Source organism: Dipodomys merriami, unplaced genomic scaffold (assembly GCF_024711535.1).
Source record: "Dipodomys merriami isolate MVZ:Mamm:240054 unplaced genomic scaffold, mDipMer1.0.p SCAF_4, whole genome shotgun sequence".
In the NCBI taxonomy this organism is placed as follows: Eukaryota; Metazoa; Chordata; class Mammalia; order Rodentia; family Heteromyidae; genus Dipodomys; species Dipodomys merriami.
Window position 1 is genome coordinate 50,384,035 of NW_027205603.1, and position 23,069 is coordinate 50,407,103.

General features: G+C 38.4%; 1 protein-coding gene across 2 annotated transcripts in view; it reads right to left on the reverse strand.

The window, feature by feature from the left end:
* Pag1 (phosphoprotein membrane anchor with glycosphingolipid microdomains 1) overlaps positions 1-23,069 on the reverse strand; it is a 147,091-nt gene that overhangs the window by 99,049 nt on the left and 24,973 nt on the right. For both annotated transcript variants that reach the window (XM_069990976.1, XM_069990977.1), the window contains exon 2: positions 3,754-3,814. The gene's annotated coding sequence lies outside the window, so the exon portion shown is untranslated. The remainder of the gene's footprint in view (positions 1-3,753; positions 3,815-23,069) is intronic.

A 23,069-nucleotide genomic window follows, 5' to 3' on the forward strand; every position in this document is an offset into this window, starting at 1 on the left:
CAAGGTGAGCTGCTCTAGTGGAATAGAAAAATGCATTAGAGAAAACAAGGATTCATTTCTAAATTGAGATTCTAGTCCAGTGTTGGGAAATCAGAGGAAGGTATTTTTGGAGTATGGATAGTCCGAGGTCTTAATGCTCTGATTCTTTAGCTTAAGTTAACTAACAAAAGGCAGGCTGTTTTCCAGGATCTGCAGTTATATTTGGAAAGGCCCAGACTTCAAAGAAAAGCCCAAATGACCCTGAAATAGTTTCCTGCTCTCCTAAGAGGAAAGGGCTACTCTAGTAAGAGAAAGGATTTCCCCATACATTGAAGGAAAGATTTTAATTAAAAGACAGTGCTGCCCTATTTTACAAGGTGCCTTCTGTGAAGAGATTGGGAAAATCCAGACCAGATGGACTCCTTCCTCTCCAGGCTGTGGAGAGATGGGGTAATGATGTGTAATGGGCACAGGTCAGGCAGGCCAGAACACTTGAGATTCTAAATCTTTTAAATGGGGGTGGATGTGGCACTTCAAAGTCCAGGATTCATTATAAAAATTGATAACCTGGCAGTCATCTAATTGCTAAAATCAAATATAGAATGTCTATGTGTTAATATGTCACTTATTGAGGCTGGATGACTTTTTTCAGGGTTTGATTCTGTCAGCAGAAATGATTCAAGGTCATTAAGGCTGTAACTTTATAAATAATAACAACAGTAAACATAGCCTTGTGTTTTTGATGATGGTGGTGGTTGCAAGTGTGTGTGGTGGTAGTATGTTCCATTAATCTCTTCATCTAGCACTTGGAGATATCCAATTATTATCCTTATCTCAAAGAAAAGGAAAGAGATTGGGCATTTCTCCAGGTTTCTCAGAGGTATCATAGAGCCAGCGTTTACCCAGTAAAGAAAGTCCAAAGCTATATACATGTGACCATATAAGATGATGCCAAGTGAAATGAACCTCAAGATAGGGACAAAATAATAGGATACAAAAGGTTTTTTTCTTTGTCACTGTTTTTTTGTTTTGTTTTCTTTTGTTTTTTTTTGTAGGTCATGGGCCTGAACTCAGGGCCTGGGTGCTGTCCCCCAGCTCTTTAGTTCAAGGCTAGTGCTTTGCCACTTGAGCCACAATACCACTTCTGGCTTTTTCTGCTTATGTGGTGCTGAGGAATTGAACCCAGGGCCTCATACATGCAAGGCAAGCACTCTACCATTGAGCCACCTTCCCAGCCCTGTCACTGTTGTTTTTAATGTACTATATAATTTTTTTTATTTCTTTTGTATGTTCTTCCCCCATGGTATAACCCTGTTGTCACTATATTTGATTTTGGTACACTGCATCTTGTATATACATTTTTCTAATTTGGGGCGGGGAAGGGAAATAACAAAATGCTGAAACAAGGATACAGGTTGGCCCATTGTAACATTGAGATGTACAAGACACTATGTTGAAAATGAACTTTACAACTTGGGGGGGGGAGGGAAGAGTTGGGGAGATGGGAAGGGAAGAGATGGTAGTGGGAAAAACGAAAGAGTGGGTAACAATGCTCTATAGGAAATGAACTCATTACCTTACTCATGTAACTGCAACCCTCTGTATAGTATCTTTACAATAAAAATATTAAAAAAAGAGCCAGCTCTGTGCCTGTCCCTGACCAGAGGGAGGCACCATGTTGTAAGGAGGCACATTTGCTAGAATCTTCATCTCTATTATGGTCTGAATATGAAATGTCCACCCCCACCCCTGGAGGTTTGTGTATTAGAAGCTTGGTCACCAACTGGGAGAACTTGTGAGAGGCAATTGAATCAGGAAGGCACTAACATTATCAATGCATATATAGCAGAATGTGCTATTTGGAGATAGCTCTTACTTACACTATAGCTCCCACTTACACTGGGGATATGTGTGTGTGTGTGTGTGTGTGTGTGTGTGTGTGTGTGTTTGCGCGCGCGCCAGTCCTGGGGCTTGAACTCAGGACTTGGGCATTGTCCTTGAGCATTTTTGCCTAAGGTTTGGGCTCTATCACTTGACCCACAGCCTCATTTCCAGCTTTTGGTGGCTAATTAGAAATAAGAGTCTCATCCAAGAAGAAACACTTCTAGATCCATCATAGTCAAAACATTAGATGTGAATAGCAAGGAACTGATTTTAAAAGTCGCAAAATTAAAGAAGGAGCTATATTGCAATATGAAGGAAATCAGAATCACTGCAGCCCTCTCCACACAAACCCAACGCAAGGAGAGCCTGGAATTGTATAATCTAAGCACTGAAGATCAATAACTGCCAACCAGACTGATCTATCCAGCGAAGTTATCATTTATATTAGATGGTGAAAACAAAATCTTCTATGACAAACAAAAATTGGAGGAATTGATGACCACTAAACCAGCATTTCAAAGAATTCTAAAGGGAAGAATATAATTGGAAGAAAACAATCAAAATCTAGGAAAGACATCAGATAAAAATCACTAGAAGATCAATTTAGTAAACACTGGAAGAGGAAAAAAACGAAACACAAGAAATCAAGAAAATGGCAGGAAACATGATATATCTCTCTAAGCATTAATGAACTCAATTCTCCAATCAAAAAAAGAATAGCAGACTGAATAAAAAAACAAGATCCATTCAATGTTTGCATTCTGTTTTGGATTATTTTTGAATTGATTAAACCTTCCACTAATTATGATATATGACTTTTAATATAGTACCTGTATGTCACATTTATTGATAAATAAAAGATATTAATCTCTGACTTTAGATAAAAGAATTCAGATACTGACATCTGCACAAAATAACATACCCTTAAATATAAAGAACTGTCAAGAACATCATAAAAGCCATCAAACTAGTAATAGAAAATAGTCCTCTTGAAGAAAGAGGAAGAGGAGGAGGGGGGGTGGAGAGGGAGGAGGGGAAGGAGAGGGAGGAGGGGAAGAAGAAGGAGGAGGAGGAGGAGGAGGAGGAGGAGGAGGAGGAGGAGGAGGAGGAGGAGGAGGAGGAGGAGGAGGAGGAGGAGGAGAAGGAGGAGAAGGAGAAGGAGAAGGAGAAGAAGAAGAAGAAGAAGAAGAAGAAGAAGAAGAAGAAGAAGAAGAAGAAGCAGAAGCAGAAGCAGAAGCAGAAGCAGCAGCAGCAGCAGCAGCAGCAGCAGCAGCAGCAGCAGAAGCAGCAGCAGCAGCAGCAGCAGCCACTGCCCACAAAAAAAAGTCTCATGAACTTTTATGCCCTGGTTGGCTTCAAATCATGATCCCCATATGTCAGCTCCCTGAGTAGATAGTAGTAGATAGTATCATAAGCATAAACCACCAGTGCCTGGCTTGGAGATGTACATTTGAAGGTCATTTCTTGTTCCTGAACCGTTCCTTTCCACGTCTCTCTGCTTTGTGGGTGTGGTTAGGTGAGCAGCTTTGTTCCTTCTTGTTCTTTAGTCATAATGTTCTACTTCATGTTGGGCCCCCAGTGGGAGCTGTCTGATATGGGACTGAATCAAGCTCTGAAACCACAAGCCAATGAGTCTTTACCCCTTAAATGGTCTCTTGCAGGTGTTTGTCACTACAGTGAAAAATTAATGCAGAATTTATGGCAAAAGAATCAAACTCATAATGGGACTAGCTCATTACTGGAGGATATTCAGTTTGACAGCTATGTGTCTGTAGACCCACAATTCAGTATTCCCAAATGAAAAACTGACAGCTGTACACAAGGTTCAGCTAGAATCCTGCTTTGATGAGCATTAATAGATAATAATAACAGATAATAATAGAGATCTACCTTAAAATCAGCTGTTTCCAGGCAGGAAGTTGTGCTCCACTTCTGAAATAAGATATGTCCTCTGGAAAGAAAACACAAATGAGACATTATAAAAAAATCTGTGCCAAATTAAAACTGCAAACATTAAGCAAAAAATTATTAGCTCATTGTTTACTTATTTAAGTTTTGGTAAATAAAGAAAGCAATTGATACCAAACTGTTTAGTCTTTAGCATTTTAATAATGAGAGCAGAATATTTAAAGGCAAAGTTAAATAATCATAGACCTACATATTATCCTAAATTTTATATATGTGGGAAAAGAAAAATGATGGCATGAAATATGGGTATAATTAAAGATACTCTTGCTTATTAGTCATTGCTCCCTTATATTTCTTTTTCAGAGTCTGACAACAACTATGAATTATTATTAGTGCTACAACCATAGACCTCAAATATTGACCGTTGAAGATAGGCAAAGCAAGATGGCTGCACACCTAAGAAGATAATAGCCTTTCAGTAAATATGAGGATGCACAGAAAATCATGTCGTAAATGTCAGACTCAATTCAGCAATATAGCTCCCATATTTTTAACATGATTCCTTAAGCTTAAAAATAAAATTATATCTCTTATAAAGATCTCTTCCTCCAAGAGGAGGTGTGATTCAAGTTGGAGGAATGGAATCTCAAGTCTAAAATTCTGCTTTTATAGAATAGTGTCTCTAAAGTAGACATCTTAAAATATACTATGTAAAGTGTATCAGTGTGGCTAGTAAAGGAATGACTCAAAAACCTGGTCTGAATTTTTTTAGAAGATGTAGTCAGACAAGCCAAAGTAACTTTCGATTTATTTATTTCTTACAAAGTTTAGAGAAAAAGAAATGACAAGCAAATTTGAAAGAGCAAAGAGAAACAGTAAAGCTGTCAACAAGAAGAGTGATGTTCTTCCCTGAGCTGGACCCCTCAGTGGTTAGCAAGACCAGGGTTCCAAGACCAGGTGGCTTCAAACCAATCTACCCTATCCCATGGACTCTGCCCAGGTGGTCCAAGAGCCCTTGGATGTGAGCACCAAGAGAAAAGTGCAGTAGAAAGTGAGAGAAGTTACACAACAGAAGAGACAAGGAAACGGTAAAAATCCCATTTGCTAGAAGTGGGCTTGTAGCCAGACACTGGAAACTCTCTCCTCTTGGCCTTTGGCTGGGAATCCCCTCACCCCACTCCCTACCACCCCCTCTCTGCTGAGCTACTTAGCACCACTGCTCAGCAGCTACAGTGTGGGTTCTGGAAGGTCTCCAAACCAGTCAGAAAACCCAACATTTACAAAACCAAAGTGGTAAATTTCAAGCTCTAAACAACTGCTTCAAAAATAAGTACTTGAGAATGGCACCAATTCAAAAGTGGAGACATAACAGTGGTGAGATGTTGCTGGTGGAGTTCAAAACACTGCTGAGTCTTTCTTGCAATTGTTTCTAACATACTTATAAGATGATTTCTTTGCTGCTTTGTATGTCCCTCCTCCACGGTATAACCCCTGCTTTCACTATATTTGATGTTGGTATAATTTCTGGAGGAGAAGGAAAAAAACAAATTGTTTAAATAGGGACACAGGTGGACCCACTGCAACAATGAGATGTACAAGATGTTATGTTGAAAAACAACTTTACAACTTTGGTGGCGGGGACGGGGGGGGGGGAGGTGGGGGATGAGGGAGGTGGGGAAGGATGGGAAGGGATGGGAAGGGGAAACAAAGGAGGAGGCAACAATGCTTGATAAGAAATGTACTCATTACCTTACTCATGTAATTGTAAACCCCTCTGTATGGTATTTTCACAATAAAAAAACCCAAAAAACCAAAGAACACTGCTCAGTCTGTTTAATAAACAGTCGATGATAAATCTACATATATAGTACAAAACATACACAAAAGGCAAAAATGGTTAAGGCCAGTTTCAGAGACCATGTTCCAAATAAATACTATACAAAGAGAAAAAACCCAATAACGGAAGTCTGTACAGGTTGTGAACATGGTACAGAAGAAAGCATGATGGCTTTGTTCTGAAGGCCCTATACATGTATTTCTGCACAATTCTTGGAATAAAACTTAAGCCCCTGACACAGTTTGACAGTCTCCTTGTCATGGTACCTCTCACATGTTCAACATCATCACTCATCATCTTTACCTCTATATTGAGCACTCCATGTCTCTGCCATATTGCATTTTTATGTGTGTGTGGGGGGTGGTCCTGGGGCTTGAACTCAGGCCTGTTTCAGAGCATTTTTTTTGCTTAAGGCTAATGCTCTACCACTTGAGCCACAGCCCTACTTCCACATTTTCTTGGTGCTTGATTAGAGATAAGAGTCTTATGGACTTTTTTTTGCCTGGGCTGGCTTTAAACTATGATCCTCATATCCCAGCCTCTGAGTAGCTAGGATTACAGGTGTGAGCCACTAATGTCTGGCCATATTGCATTTTGTTTTTTGGTTGGTCATGGGGCCTGAACTCTGGGCCTGGGTGCTGTCCCTCAGCTCTTCAGCTTAAGGCTAGCGCTCTACCACTTGAGCCACAGTGCCACTTCTGGCCTTTTCTGTTTATGTGGTACTGAGGAATCGAACCCAGGGCCTCATGCATGCAAGGCAAGCACTCTACTACTGAGCTACCTTCCCAGCCCCCATATTGCATTTTTAAAAAGAAACTAAACAATGAGTATAGAAATTAATATTTTATATAGGACTTGTAGCTGGCAAGGTGGGTCCTATAATTTACGCCAATCTCTTGTCCCAACTATGGCCATGGTCTGTCACATCTTCCCAACACTCTCTTCATTTAGAGTCCAGTGAAAAAATAAACTCTAAGAACACTGAAAAGTTCATGTCCTAAAACATGCTGTTTAGGGATGGATAATTTTGTTAAAGTGACTAGCAACCCTCACGCTAAATTGTGACAACCCCAAAATGTTACCATATTTGACAAATGTCACCCAAGCAGCAAAATATCACCCCCAGGTTTAGAATTGCTAGTCTAAAATGAATGTGACTTGGTGAAACACAGCAATATTTATTTCCTAACTTCTATTTTAGGCTTAAAAACACCAGAGTGAGTGGGGACCCTCAGAGATGACATAGATGAGGCAAAGAGAGATAAAACGTGCATATATTGAGCATCCGCTGCATTCTTGGTCCTGTGGAAGGTCAGTCATCCTACTTAATACCAACAATACCCTCTGCTCTTCCCCTGGATCAATGCTTGCACAAAACCTTGCTTGGCAATGTTAGTAAACCTGATGATGTAATAAAATGCAAATTTCTTCAGAATAAACTAAAAATAAAGATAGCTACCCTTTCCTGTAGATAATTTCAACTTTCTCCATTATGTCCAGGGGACTAAATGCTCAACTTTGTGTCCTCGAGACCAACCAGCATGGCACATTCTCAAGACAAACACTTCTATTTTGTGACTTCTCAGAATATTTTATCACCATCTTAAAGCCATGCGGTTGTTTTCATAACAATAGACTCACATGGAATCAGATATAGATCACATAATAGACATCTCTTTTCCGACAATTATTCTGACTTAAGCTTATTTAGCCCAGGGAACTATTAAATACTAAGTTACAGCTCTTGCCAGTGTCCCAAAAGAAGATAGTAAAACTCCAGATCCCAGAGCAATGTAGGTTGCTTAAACCATGACTTAAACTAGTGACTTCCCTAGGGTGCATTTAATGAGACAAGGGACAAGAATTTTTGAATGAATATGATATTGCGTATTTTCTCTTCTGATCTCTGAAGGACCTGGTGGGCTCAACAACCTCTTAAGTTCAGCATATTCAGGTTTCAAAAATCCCAAAATAGGGAATTCCCTATTTGAATAGACCTGTCTATTCAAAAAGGACCAGAGGGGTTTTTTAAAGTATTTATATTGGTAGATAGTTTTATCCTAAGTGTCTATTTCTGGTTCTGTTCTAATATACCCACATTTCTTATTCTATCATCAATCAAGGAGCATCCTCATGGATCATCACTATTCTACATGGGTTTTTGATACTAAGCCAGACAAAATCCCCTGACCTCAGGAAGCTGTCTCATAGAGGGGAAGACAAATCACTCATCTGGCAGAGCAGCTTCAATGATCATTGAAGAAAACAATTGGAGGCAGTATGGGGCTACGGGCCTTACGCTTGCTGAGTGGGATCCCAGGAAAGACAACACTAATTGAGTGGAGATGTGAAGGTAGGGAGGCATGTCATGTGCCCAATGATAACAATGCCAGATGTGGAGCCAGAGCAAATCCAGTGCATCTGTGAACACTGGGCACACACAGATATGTGGGCAGATCCAGGACAAGCCACAGAGGAAGTTCACTTCTAAGTTGTGACACAAAGAGGAAAATAATCAAATTACCACTGAGTAAGGATGGAGAAAGAGATATTTGATGTACAAAGCAGGAGCATGAAGTGTTCCAGGAGAGGAGAGGGAGGGCTGACAGGACAAGGGAGCTAGTAGTTAGTATGGTAGCCTGAAGAGGTCCTGCAGCATTTCTACCACCAGAGGTGAAGCCACAGAGTGTGGCTGGAAGTGAGTTTTATAAGGTAGAGGTTTTGCCAGTTAAGTATAATAAGGAAAGAGAGAAAGGAGCAAAGAACTTCAAGATGAGTGCAGAGTAGTGATTGTAAAGAGATACCATGTAACATAAACTGGGTAAGCAGGAAAGGACAAGTAGAGGGGGTAACAGACAGTGGAAATGGGGAGGAGGAGCAGTGGATTGTAAGTACAGTGGAGTTAAGGCACAGAGGACAGAAAGTCAGGAAGTATCAATCAGAAAAAGGCACAGTTGGGGAAAGAGTGCCAAGAGTATTACCCAAATTACGTTCACTGGGCCAACAGTTTTACCTGCATGCCGCTGAAGACTGGCTAGAAATGCAGGTCTGAGAACTGCAAATGAAAATCTGCAAGATTCCCAGATGACTTGTGCGTGCCACATATCTGGAAAATAACTGTGGTAAGCCTCTGCTACATCTAAGCCAAGATGGCTTAGTGTCTGTCCACTGGCATGGAAGTCTCAGAACTCAGTAAAAGGACAGAGTGAACAGGATTCAGAGGTTAAGAATCTCCCTTGGGTTTTTTCACATAGAACTGGCTTCCCCCTGTAAATGGCTCGTTTTGGTTTCTTCAGATTTCTCCCAGCTGTGTAAGGTCTTGCATTCTTATGATGCAGTTAGCAGGTTTCAGATTCCATTTACTGCTTCCCTCCCAGTAAGTGCCCTTACTCCCAGATTATAACCTCCACACACTACACATTTTATTCTCATTTGCCTCTGCAAGGCACCCAGTGGACTAGTGTGTTCAATTCGGCTTGCAAAATTCCATATGCCATGGATATACATTGTGAGACACCGATGCAAAATAGTACTGCCATTTGTGGCTTTTAAACCAAGTTTAACTTCCTATTTTAATAATTATTCATGGTTTGGTATCTCCTTTAAGTAGATTGTCTTTACTCCTTAAATATGATTTTATTAAAAAGGAAAGCAAAAGCTGGTGCTAAATTACAGAATGAAAGGATGGGGATGAGCTTAATCAAAAGCTGTGTCTCCGTAACAGCTTTATTCCTAATAAACAAGGTGTGACATTTCATTAACCCAGACACAACCTTCCGTACAAAGACATGCATATGAAGTAGCATTAAAAATAGCAAATTCAGAATCCTAGCCCTCCTTTCCCCCTATTTTTTTACCCAAACAATTTCAGGTGTGGTCTGTATGCCACTTTTTACCATAATAATGAATATCAGTCAGTTACAAGGCCTCACTTATGGGTAAACACTGGCTTACCCAGTCCATCTATCCTGGTGTCCTACTCTCTTCTCCCCCAAGCGTTCTATGGGATCCACACAACTGTTACGCTGCTTCCCCAGTTAGGAAGAGGAAGCTTAGAAAAGAGAATTAACAGTCACTAAGTGGTAAAGGCAGTTTTAAGCCCAAGTGTACCAGCTTCCACAGTGCCACCCACACATGTATATAGCTATATCCTAATAGCATGAATATATAGCTTCGTCTGCATTTCTGTATATCTGAGCACACATAGAATCACCACTAATTATGTGTGCTCTCCTGGATCAAAAATGTGCAAAGCAAGGTCCTTTAATTTCACGGTTAATATTTGAATCAGAAACCCTTGATTAGATATGAACATTTTCTAGATGTGTAGCAATTCTTTTAGCTCTTGCTGAGTTAGAATAAATCAATAAATGGAGCCCTCCTTATATCACTCTGATAATCAAGGATACAGTTATAATGAAACAACTAGCCACTGAGGCAGGTGAATACTATCTCCAGCAGGTTGGTGGCCTCACCTCCAGGAACCAAACCTCATTTGCTGTCAGAAGAAAATGCTCACAATGGCCACTGATCTCACCTCTTTCTCCACTCACACAGCTAAGTCCTTGGGTCAGTCAGTTCAGCAAATGAAAGCGTTCACAGAAGAAAGAGAACCAAACTCCAACCTCTGGTCTCACCAGTTCCTTCCTACACATCACCCAACAGCCCATGACTCAGAGATAACTGGTCAGCTCACTGTCTTCGGCTTACGAAGATAGCATGAGAGTCACTGATGGTCTGAGTTCTTGGTCAGGAAGCACTGAGGGTAATTTACTGAGCTTGTTACACACACTCATGGCTGCATACCTCCATGTCAGGTTAGGGAACTTGTATAAGGACAGGGTCAGGAATATGGGGCTGTTATTTCTCTTTTTGTTTTTGTGCCAGTACTAGTGCTTGAACTCATGTTCTTGCTTAGGTTTTTTTTTTCCCTCAAGGCTAGCACTCTATTGCTTGAGCCACAGCTCCATTTTTAGCGTTTTTGCTGATTACCTGGAGGTAAAGAGTCTCTTGGATGTATCTTCCTGGGCTGAATTCGAATTTTGATCCTAAGATCTCAGTCTCCTGAATAGCTAGGAGTCATTAGTGCTCAGTCTGACATTTCTTTTGAAATTAGTGAACCCAAAGTAAATCAAACAACAACAAAAGCAACCTCAAAAAATGACCAGCCCCCTCCCACCTATAAAATAGAAACAAAACATTTTTTTCTGTAAAAATGATAGGACAACATTTTAGTTCTCTAGATTTTAAAAGGAACACAAGCTGCATGAAAATAAATAAACCTAGGGCCCATGCTAAAAACATACCCATTTTTATTTTAATGTGCTCTGTCTGGATGTCAGTCAATATTTATTAATGCTTCAATACTGTCTCTATAAATATTTCTCTATCATAGGTTGCCAAGTCTGATAAAGCAGGGACCAAATCGATTTAATTCTTTTTGTAAAGCATGTGAAACTGTTATGCATAATTAGGTACCTGAAGGGGTTTTGATGGAGATGATTATGAAGAATGAAACTAGCTAATACCATGGTAGAAATGTTTGGTGAAACTCGCCTGCATTTTCTGAAACGTCAGATGGTTGCACATTCAAAGAATTGTAGAGTTAATAGAAGTTGAGCATAGAGATTGTGCAGAGCCTGCTAAACAACTTGTGGTCTATGGACCAGAAACACAACCCAGGATCTTGGTAGAAAAGCAAATCCAAGACTCCAAACCATATCTACTGATTCAGCATATACAATTTTTTTTATTTCCAGGTAATTTCTATGCACATTCAAGTTTGAGACACATTGACTTGAGAAACTTCAAAAGTTCAACTGAGAAATACCAAGTTAATTTGTCAGTTAAGAAAGTATCAGGCTCAGCCAATTGAGTGACTTATAAGAAGGGTTACTATCTCCTGACTGGGGATTTATATTCTCTACTTCTTTTTCCTTTAGGGGATTTCCTGCTTACATTACTCTTCAGTGAGATTATAGAAAATGAACTGCAAACAGCAATAAACATTCTATAGGGATGTGGTGTCTTTTCTAGAAAAATATTAATTGAACTGGGTATGAAGAGATATTGATTCTAATTTCATCTACCACTGATGTTTACTTTTCTGTAAATTTAGAAATCAGGAAGGAGTGTGTTGGATATAGAAAACATACCACATTGATGAGGACAATGTCTTATAAACAAAAGAGTAACTGAGTCAATAATTCAAAATTCTGTAGTATAGATGTGAAAAAATGTTCAAGTTATATTGAAAAGCAAAACGTGTTCATTTGTTAGAGACAAAGACAGACCTACCTATGTTCTACAAGTTCTTAAATAAACCTTGCCAGATCAAATAATTGATCTGAGAGGGCATTGAGATCCTGCTAGTTCATTTCACTAACAGAGGATTTTATGATTTGTACTCTGGACGCTAATAAACTGTGAGATCTGCTGGGGTCGTAATGTCTTCCACTTTCCCACTTATCTGGTTCAGAGTCATTCTCTGATACTTAGGCAGACTTTCTGACCTCTTCAGTCAGTGTTTACTGTTTTGTTATTACATGTTAAAAAAAAAATCAAAGCTAGTTCTCTAGACCACAGCTCATTTTATTTTATTATTATCTTTAAGTGATTCTACAAACAGGTTTCAATTTGATGTGTCCGTTTCTGAGTACAATGCATCATGATCAATGCCACCCCTTCTGTCACTCTCCTCAAGTCTCCAGCCTCACCATTCCCCTTAAGTTACACAGGTAATTTAGACCAATGGAATCTTCTGATCTTCCTAATCATAATTTTAGGTCTTCTAGACCCAAGCATCCAGCTAGTTTCTCAACCTATCAGAGTCTGAATCACCCATTTTACACACACACACACACACACACACACACACACACACACACACACACACACACACACACACACACACACACACACACACATATCCCATCAGCATGGGGAAGGAAGGGTCTTGCTTATGGGGGAGATGGAGAGGAAGATAAAGAGGACAAAAGGATTTGCATTTTCCTTACATGGATCTCTCTTCCCCACAGAGATAAAAAGAAATGAAGTAAATAGAGAAATCAGAAAAGGTGAAAGGTAAAGGTTGTTTCTTCTAAACTCTTTTTCCTAGTTTCCCTTTTACAAGCTGGTAAGAAAGTCAGGTATGTGTGACAAGGTAGAACCTTGAACAAAAATGAAGGAGGCAGTGGTTTCAAGAAGTAGGACAAAGAAATATACTTTCTTGATCCAAGTTCCACTAGACAGTGTCAGGAGCTGCTGAAAGAATAAATCCATGCACCATTCTGCTCTTCCTAAAGCCACTAAGCCTTTCCCCCATGTCTTGTGCTCATTCTGTCACTTTCCCTCCTCAGCAACAATCATTCTTCCCACAGCATCTTCTGCTGCTTCTCCCACATCTCCAGATCCAGTCAGAAGAGTCCTGTCAGAGCTCAAAGTGCACCACCTTGAAAGTAAGACCACTGTTGTTGGATTTTGGCATTGCCATTCCTACCTGGCCCTTGACAATCCTAACTACATGAATAGAACAGGATCAAAGAAAATGCTGACCTCAAAAATATTTCTCCTTACAGGATCATTTACAAGTGCACTCAACAAACCACTTAAAACAGGAGAAAAACAAAAAAAGTGTTTGCTTCTACTTTCTGGGTCCAAATTATTCAACTGCATATTATTTCTCATGTTCCATGCACCTGAGACAAGGTGGTTTAAACTTTCATTTACTTAAATCAACTGCAACCCCTCCCCCAAAACACCAAAACCCAAACAATGAAATCCATTACTAGTGACATTTTTTTAAGAAATAGGATCTAAGAAGAATTGAGGTCAATCAATTTCACTATACTTGGAAGGTTTTCTTCTCCAGGCCTGAGGAAGAAGAGAGAGTCTTCCTACTGTATTCATGAACAGATGTAGTTGGAAAATGAGCAGCTATTTGAGTATAACACATAGACAAGGCTGAATTAAACATCTCAGGATAGAAATAGGTTCTCCATCTGAAAACACACGTTGGCAAGGGTCCCAAACACAAATGTGGCCCTTACTGCCTATCTTTATATCCTTCTAGATTGCCTCCTAGGATCCTGATTTCTCACACTAAGAAATAGGTTGTTTCAGACCACTATGGAGGTACAAAATAAAAAGAGAAACTGACAAATTAACAACAACAACCCTACAATGAGGAGCTATTGATCTTTAGTGAAATTGTTGGTACCTAATGAGTATGGTGCAGGAGACAGCAAGCTTCTTATGTATTTGTCTTATCTATAACCTTCCGACAATGCACCAGGTTCTACTGCCTACACTTTCCATACAAAAACAATGCTATGAAACAACATTAAAGTGATTCCCACTTTACAGATGATGAATACTGTAACACTACAATTTATAATACTAAAGTATTTATTAGATGGTGAATTATTTGTTCAAGGTCACACAGCTAGTGGTAGGGGCAGTGAGACAGAATGCTGAACAAAGCTCCTGAACTCTCACCCTTTGCTCTATTTTGCACTCTTTCACTCACTCACTTATCTTCTTTCTTGTTGTATAAATGCAGGAGTTATGCCCACAGCAGCACTTTCATCTACGAAGTGCTGAAACCCTAGATCCAGGGAAACCCTAGTCAAGACCCAGCTGAGTTCTCAGGCCCTCTCAAGTCTCCTCTCCTAACAGAGATAGTGCAGATTAATAGCTACAGGTATCATGTAAAGCAGGACACAGATTTGATCCTAACTGGCCTTACCATTCCTTGACTTCTTCCCTCACTTTTGATGAGCTTAAAAGCTAATGTGAAAGCCAAGTAGAAAATGGAAGACAATTATGGGCTTGGTCCTCCTATGTGTGGAATTTTCAATCATACCTCAGTCCCAACACTTGTCCAAACAAGGCAGCCTTCTGTTAGCTACATAATCACAAAAAGAATCCCATTTCTAATTGGAACACTACAGTTTACAATACCATCAGCTCAAAGATAATGGGTTCACTTTTTAGTGTGTATTCTGTAACAGTGCTACATACTAGAAAGTATATCAAATATGAATAATTATTCCTCACAATAAGTTCATTCAATGATGTCCTTTACATTCATTTCCTGCTTGGTTAACTACTTCAGACTGAGCTTATGAGACTCAGGAGAGACTCCAATTTGGATCCCTTAGAAGACCAAGGCAGCTTTGAGTGATAAAATTGAAACCAGCTGCAGAAGAAAAACATTTCCTTTTACTATACATATTACATGCCTGGAAACAAAATGAATCCAGAAGCCCCCAGCTAACACCTAATATAAACAACTACAAAGTCTTCAGTTAGGAATGTTAAAGTAATTATAAGAATGATGAAGGAAGATTAAGAAATGTCAAAGGAGACAATCAATTTCATGTAAGCCTACATTATTTCAATGAAGAGCTTCAATAGACTAATGATTTCAGTCCCTTTAATTTTATGGAGGTCTTAAGTTCAACAATGGCAAATTCACTAATAATGGAGGCTCTCAGAGAAATTACTTTAAGTAGTTTATGATCAAGAAGAATATATCCATACAAAGCACTAAGATAGCAATAGTAGCATCTAAAAGCTATTTGAAATAAATGTGGCTTGTATTCAAAACAAAAATTGAAGCAATTGGTTGTTACTAAAAAGATCAGAGGGACAGTATGAACCTTGAAGGAGCCCTGCTTGTGCAAGTGGGAAGAAGAAAATGGTCCCAGAAGTCAGCTTTCATAGTATCATAAAGTCAAATGCTGGTGGGGGCAGGGGTTGAGTCCCTGGCTCAAGTGAAGTTAGATAGGTGAGATAGGTAAAAATATTTCCTTTTGTGTTGAGAAAACAACAGTGTTGCGCAAAGGTACAAAGCTGATGGGTGGCTATAGTATCTGGGAGACAGTAAGGAATGGTTGGTTAGGACTGTGGCAATTATGCCTCATCTAAGAGCAATCCCAAATATTTGTAAATCTTAAATTTGTAAATTTGTAATTTTGTAAATTTGTGAATATTTGTAAATCTTAAACATGAACACCATGTTGGCAGATTTTCTGATTTGTCGAAGCTCCTGCATTTTTATATATCTGATAATGTTTAAATATATGATATGAACATAAACTACAAAATGTAGTCTACTATTCAACATTAAGTGGGCCATGTAGAGATGCCACAGGATCTGTAAATGCTCCTCAATCAAATATTTATGCCATTTTTCTATTCCCTTCCTATCCTCCCCTACTTCTTCCCTCCCTCCCTCTTGTGTACAGGGTTTCAAACCTCAGGCCTTGAGCCTGGCAGGCACACTAAGCTACATCCTGAACCCATGCTCATTTTCTAATCGCTTTTAGTTGAATTTTTCTAATCCTTTGTTGGATGTAGTTTTTGCAAATATGTTCTCCCACTCTATAGCTTAGCTTCACAAACTCATAAAGAGGACTTTCTCAAAGTAATAAATTTCATTTTGATGAAGTCCTATTTATCAGTATTTCCTTTGCTATTTTAGTCTGTCATAGAAGTACTTCTGTATTTTTGCCAAAAATATGCCTGGGCATATTTATGTGAATCTATTCTGCTTTATCTATCCTATTCCACTGATTTGATGGTTAGCCACAGAATCTTGATTGTTGTAGTGATATTATGTTTTGTAATCATATAGATTTATTCTTGCCACTTATCCTTCTTTTTCAAAAATATTTTTTGGTGCTACTAGAGTTTGAACCAAGGCCTTGGGCTTTCTAGGCAGGAAGTATACTACTTGAGCCGTACCTTGAGCTCCTTTTGTTTTACTCATTTTCAGATAGGGTCTCATGATTTTAGCTCAAGGCCCACCTCAGATTATGATCTTCCTATCTATGTCTTCTGTGTAGTTGGGATTTCAAATGTGAGCCACTATTCCCAACTTGTTCTTTGAGATAGTGTCTTCCTTTTTTTTTTTCTGGGCTGACTGAACCATAATTCTCCTATTTCTGCCTCCCAAGTAATTAGAATTATAGGCATGAGGCATTGCACCCAGTTCCTAAATTGTTTAAGTTATACTAGCTCCCATCTTATGGAATAATTTTAACTATTCTTACAAAAAAAACCCATAAACTTCTTGCTGATATTTGACAGAAATTTTCTTTTTTTTTTAGTGGTCAGCCAAATAGGTATTTATTTATTTACTTAATGTGTGCAATTTGTTGGATTGTACAAAGGGAATTCATTATGGCATTTTCACATACATACATACATACATACATACATACATACATACATATAATGTACATTAACCATATTTCCTCCCTTTCTTCTTCCTACTTCTCCTTATACTTTCAGAAATTGTCTTAAACCAGTAGGACAGCTTTGGAAGAATAAGTATCTTTACTATGTTGAGTCTACTCATCCATGAAAGCACCAAGTTTCATCAGAATTTTGTTTTTGTGTTTTTCAAACACAAGCCCTTTTTGTTAATTTTATACCTAAGCATTGTTTTAGGGTTACTGTACTGCATTTCTCTCCTTTAAGTAGGTTTAAGAACGTTTAAGCAGAGTTTTGGGTTCACAGAAAAATTAAACAAAAACAACATAGTTCCTTATATATTCCCATGGCATCTCCCAACATACAGCCCACAACCTACCTCATTCAAAATCCTACGCCACATCAGTACATTTGTCACAACTGTTAAACATATACTGATATATAATCATCAACAAAGTTGTAGTTTACATTAGGGTTCACTTGCAGAGTTGGTATTGTATTTTTAATTTTATGTTTATGTACTCAATTGTACTATATAAGACTACTACTGATTTCTGTATGTTTGCCTCAAATCTAGTGATCCTACTGAATTCCACTTAGTAGTTTTAGGATTTATTTTGTAGAATCACAGGGATTCTGTGCTTAGACAATTATTTGATAAGAAGGATAATTTTATCCTTGTTTTTCCAATCTGTGTTTTTGTCTCTTTTTCTTGTCTTACTGGGTTAGACAGAACTTCCAGACGAATAGTGCTCAGGCAGGGTGAATGAGTACACTTTCTTCCAGCCTTAGACAGTATCTTCTTCCACCCAGCCTTAGTAGGAAAGGATGAGGTCCTTTACCATTAAGTAATTTCAGTATTTTATAAACATTTCTTATAGTTTTATCTCCTATTGGTTCTATTTTTCATTGCTGTATTTTCTGATGGCGTCTGAAATAACTTGAACATTGTTTAAGATTCCATTTAATTATCTATAATGATTCTAAATATACATTTTTAGAAGCTGCTCTAGGTATTTCAGTATGTACAAAATTTATCACTGTCTACAGCTCTCATAGCTAAAACTGTGAGTGGAGTATAGAAACCTCAATACCCTTTTGTCTCTTTCTCCTCCTCCATTTGATTTGTTTAAACCTTTCTTCTACATTTGTTTAGACCTATATCAGAACAGTTACAACAGTATCAATTCTCAAGTAAAATTTAGAAAACTCAAGAAGGGAAGTCTATTGTCTTAAGTCATACTTGTATTCACTGTGTTTTCTTGTTTCTTGATTTTCTAAGGTTATTTTCTTCCTGTTTAGTGTATCTCTTTTAGCAATTCCTTTAGAGAAATTCACTGTGACAAACTCCTTTACTCAAGAAAGTATCTTGATTTCTTCTTCATTTTGGAGGGTATTGTCACTTTCCTTAGCAGACAGTATTCTTATAAACACTTGAAACTTGTACCAATTCCTTCTTTTTAATTTAAATCTTATTGTAAAGGTGATGTACAAAGGGGTATTTGATGGTGTAAAGGCCCTTTGTATCCCACCTGAAAGCACTAGAGAAGAATTCATCGTCTTGACTTTTCTAGTTTTTAGAAGCTCGCTGTGCATCTGGGCTGGTAAGCATGAGTCATATTGCCTTGTCTCCCTCTAATATCTCATGCTTTCTGGTCCTTCTGTTCCTTTTTATCAGAATTCTGATTATGTTAGGACCCATTTAGATAAGCCAAGATACTCTTCTGATTACATTGGGACCCTTTAAGATAAGGCCAGGTATTCTTTTTATCTCAAAATCTATATGTTCATCATCTCTGCAAGGTCCCTTTGCCATGCAAGGCAATACATTTTGTGTTGGGGATTAGGATGTGGCTATCTTTGGGGGACATTATTCAGTCTACTGTATTCTACTTCTTGTGTCTACTTGTCTTTTATCAAACGTGCTAAGCTTTACTCAAGTACTATTTCAGCCTCTCCATCTTCCTCCTTCTTTATGGAACTCTAATAATATGTACATTTTTCTCTCTGCTGTTCAGATTGAACAACTATGATTTTACTATCCAAGGTTTACTGATTCTTTCCTCTATCCCTTCCATTCTGCTATTCAGCCTATTGAGATTTTTACTTTGGTTACTGCATTTTTTTCATTCTAGAGTGTCTACTATGTTCTTCTATCTGCTGAGATTTCTGTCTTTTTGTCGGCGTCTACCACATTCACAATTGTTCAAAGAAGGGCTGGGAACATGGTTTAGTGGTAGAGTGCTTGCCTAGCATGCATGAAGCCCTGCATTTGATTCCAACAGAAAAGCCAGGAGTGGCGCTGTGGCTCAAGTGGTGGAGTGGTAGCCTTGAGCACAGATAGGCTTAGGGACACAGCCCAGGCCCTGAGTTCAAGCCCCAGAGCTGGCGTAAAACAACAACAACAACAACAACAACAAAACACCAATTGTTCAAAGAAACATTTTTTTACATTGGCTGCTTTTAATTGCATCCCCTTCCTTCCTCATTAAAGTTGAGATCTTCCTGGTTCTTGGAATAGTTAGTTATCTTTTCATTAAAATAAGAGGACTTTTATTTTTCCATACCAGGGCTCAAACTCAGGGCCTGGATGCTGTCCTCGAGCCTCTCTGTGCTCAAGGCTAGCGCTCTACCACTTGAGCCACAGCACCACTTCTGGTTTTCTTATTGGAGATAAGAGTTTTACGGCTTTTCCTGCCCAGGCTGGCTTTGAATCATGATTCTCATATCTCAGCCTCCTGAGTAACTAGGATTACAGGTGTGAGCCACTGGCACCCAATGGGCTGGGCATTTTTTTTTCTCTCATGCTATGGGACTTTGCATATTATTTAACCTTATTTTAGTTGTATCTTCTGATAGCAACTCCAGCGAGGGAAAAAAGGATTATATTGTTATTGTCAAGTAAGGGCAAAATCAGATTCCTGTCTGTACCTTTTCTGATACCTAAGGAAGGATTCCGACTGAACAGGTAGGAATTTGGGTCTACATTAAGCCAGGAATCATGTGACTACTTTCTATGTGATAACACCCCAGTGGGTGGGCCCTGGAAGTGGGGGGTTGAAATCTAGGCTTCTGAAATGCTGGTGTTTATTTACCGGGAATTGATCATGGAAGTGTTAGTTACTACCCAGCACTCAGCCTTCTGTGATTCTATCCATTGAGGAAGGCTGGGGAGACTCTGCAGCCTGAAAGAAGCGGGAGTAGGTTTCCCAGTGAGCTTGTGCTGACTACGTTAGAGCACATCAATTTTTATTTAAAAGCTTTCTGTTTTGCTATGCCATGGCATGCCATGCAATTTCTGGTGTTCTAGAGAAACCAGATTTTCATTTCATCGTTGCTTGCTTGCTTACTATTATTTGTTTAGTCTACTCTTATTGATGTTTCCAAATCTAGGATATATGAGGCAGAAAGGAAATCCAGCTAACACACCATTATATTGTTTCTAGAGCTCCCCAGATGGTCTGCTGACATTTTTCACCTTTCATAATCTCATATTTGTTTATATCTAATGTGTGGCAGTTTTAGTTGTATTTAATAAGAGGGACAGGGAAAAGTATGTCTATTCCATCTTCCTGCAGGCAGAGTAAGTTTTTCCTTTCAATGTGAGGTTGAAATTCTAATGGTTGGGGCTGGGAAGCTGGCTCAGTGGTAGAATGCTTGCCTTGCATGCATAAGATTCCTCAGTACCACATAAGCAGAAAAGGCTGGAAGTGGCACTTTGGCTCAAGTGGTAGAGTGTTAGTCTTAAGCTGAAGAGCTGAGTGATAGCACCCAGGCCCAGAGTTCAAGCCTCATGACTGGCAAAAAAAAAAAAAGAAAGAAAGAAAGAAAGAAAGAAAGAAAGAAAGAAAGAAAGAAAGAAAGAAAGAAAGAAAGAAAGAAAGAAAGAAAGAAAGGAAGGAAGGAAGGAAGGAAGGAAGGAAGGAAGGAAGGAAGGAAGGAAGGAAGAAAGAGGGAAAAAATCAACTTGAAGAATGAATTTTAAACATTCTCCAAAAAAACAAGTGATGCTAACTTTTTATTTCAATAAGGGACTTTTTCTGTGTGGGCGGCATTTCATAACTAGTATCCAGAATGCAGAAAGTTTTAGTACTTTTCAGCAATCAGTTTAGGGTTTCTTTCTTTTCTAAGTTGTCTGTTAGAAGTAACAACGGGACTTCTGTATGATCATATTATTTGAAAGCTTTTCTTCCCACTGACCTACCTGCTCACAGGATTTAAAAGAACTAGATGTGTGCTAGGAATGGGAGTCATTTTTCAAGTGCAAACAAGGCTTTGACATTATTTTCCTTTAATCAACTCTTTCTGTTAAAGGAAATGTACAGTGATAAAAGCACAACTACAAGTAAATGGAAATCTAGCAAAAATACTTGTTAATTAAATCTACTTTTTTTTTTTTTTTGCAGATCAATGTGAACAGCTAATCTTAAGAAATTTGGTTCAAAGTGCCAGAGTCAAATAAGATAAAGTAATTGGCAAGAAATATGTAAATGAGAATAATTTTCACATAGACAAAGGTACTTTAAAAGAATCTAAGAATATCTCTGAGCAACTTAGGGATGGCTGCTAGGCCTTTGCTTGGAATAGTTCTGAGGAATTCAGGGCTGATTTTGTGCTCCATGTGCCAATTAGAAGCAAATGGTAGTCTTCGGGCTAGACACTAAATTCATCACATTATTGCTTAATGTAGCCATTTTCTCTTCCTCGGGTGAACAGAAGGAAACTACACGGTACAGTACTCAGTGAAATGTAAAGTAAGGATTAACAAGCCATTCTGGAGATTTCACAAAATTAAGCTTCATCAACCATCTTGACTAGTGGCCAATACAGAAAAAAAAAAAAAAAAAAAAAAAAAAGAAAGCACCACAGAAAGAAAACTAAGAGTGAAGTGGCAAGAAGAACAAAATAGTTAAGTAACTCCTAGAAGCATTAAGGTACATTGAAATACACATTGTGTTCTGTGATCAACAGTGCCCATTACTAGAGTAGGAGTCCATCCTCCACACTCAGTCTGGAAGTCCACAAGAGCCTATGGCCCACTGTGGTATCTGCTTAGGGAAAATAACCAATAACCCTATTCATCTCTATGTGAGGGAGTTGAACACCAGAGAGGAATACATGGGACTATGTGAAAACCTATTTTTCTCTTCATGTGAAAGGACACATGAGACATCCTTACAGAGTTGAAGTGGGGTGAAAATTCCCATCTCAACTCCCTGTAAATCTGTGCAACAAACTTGAGGCCTGTTTGGTTGGAATAAGGTTCTAATTTTTGAAACTGAATTGTTAATACAGTCAAGCAAACCTGAGTATTTGAAGATCTTGAGTGCTTAACATTATGACATATGTTTTGGTCTACGGGTGTTTTTCTTTGTTTATGATCTTTTATATATATATAGTTCTATTGGTTCTAATGAGTCCATAATACTTTTATTGTGGTTGGCTTTTATAGATTAATTGGAGAACAGAATCTTGCCTTATTTAATAATGAATATAAACTCTAAATCAGAATTTAGAGTAACTTTTGAAACATCATCTAGTTTATTTTCTTATTTTAAGGGGGGATTATTATAAGGTAGTTCAGTCCAACTTTTTTTGTGTGTGTGTGTGTGTCAGTTGTGGGGCTTGAACTCTGGGCCTGGGCACTGTTCCTCAGCTCTTCAGCTCAAGGCTAGTGCTCTACCACTTGAGCCACAGCACCACTTCCTTGTTTTTGTTTTCACAGTTATGTAAGGAGGAAACAAATGTATGTTATGTTCAAATATTTATTTATTTTATATATGGTTATTTAGTTATTTAATTTGTTTAGCATGTAATTGGTACATACTATGTTAATCCTATTTTCAAGTATCCATATATCCTAGACTGAGAACAACCATTAATATCATTTACAATGCTTGAACATTATCAACAAATACTAGAGTAACTGGATAATGAAATGTAATTATTAGATCACACTTTGAATCATCCATAAACATTAATTTTAGGTAAACTAAATATTAAGATTTAAAAGGTAAAACCATAAAACTCTGAGAAACCAATGTGGGAAACGTCTTAGAAGTTTAGAATCAGAAGGAACTTTTGGTTTTTTGCTTTATTTTGTTTTCTTTTTTTTTGAGACAGGGTCTCACTATGTAGCCCAGAGTGGCCTTGGATTTGAAATCTTCTAGCCTCAGCTTCCAGAGTAAGGATTTCTTAAAACAAAAGAGGCAAGTATTATTGGTTCATGTCTGCAATCCCA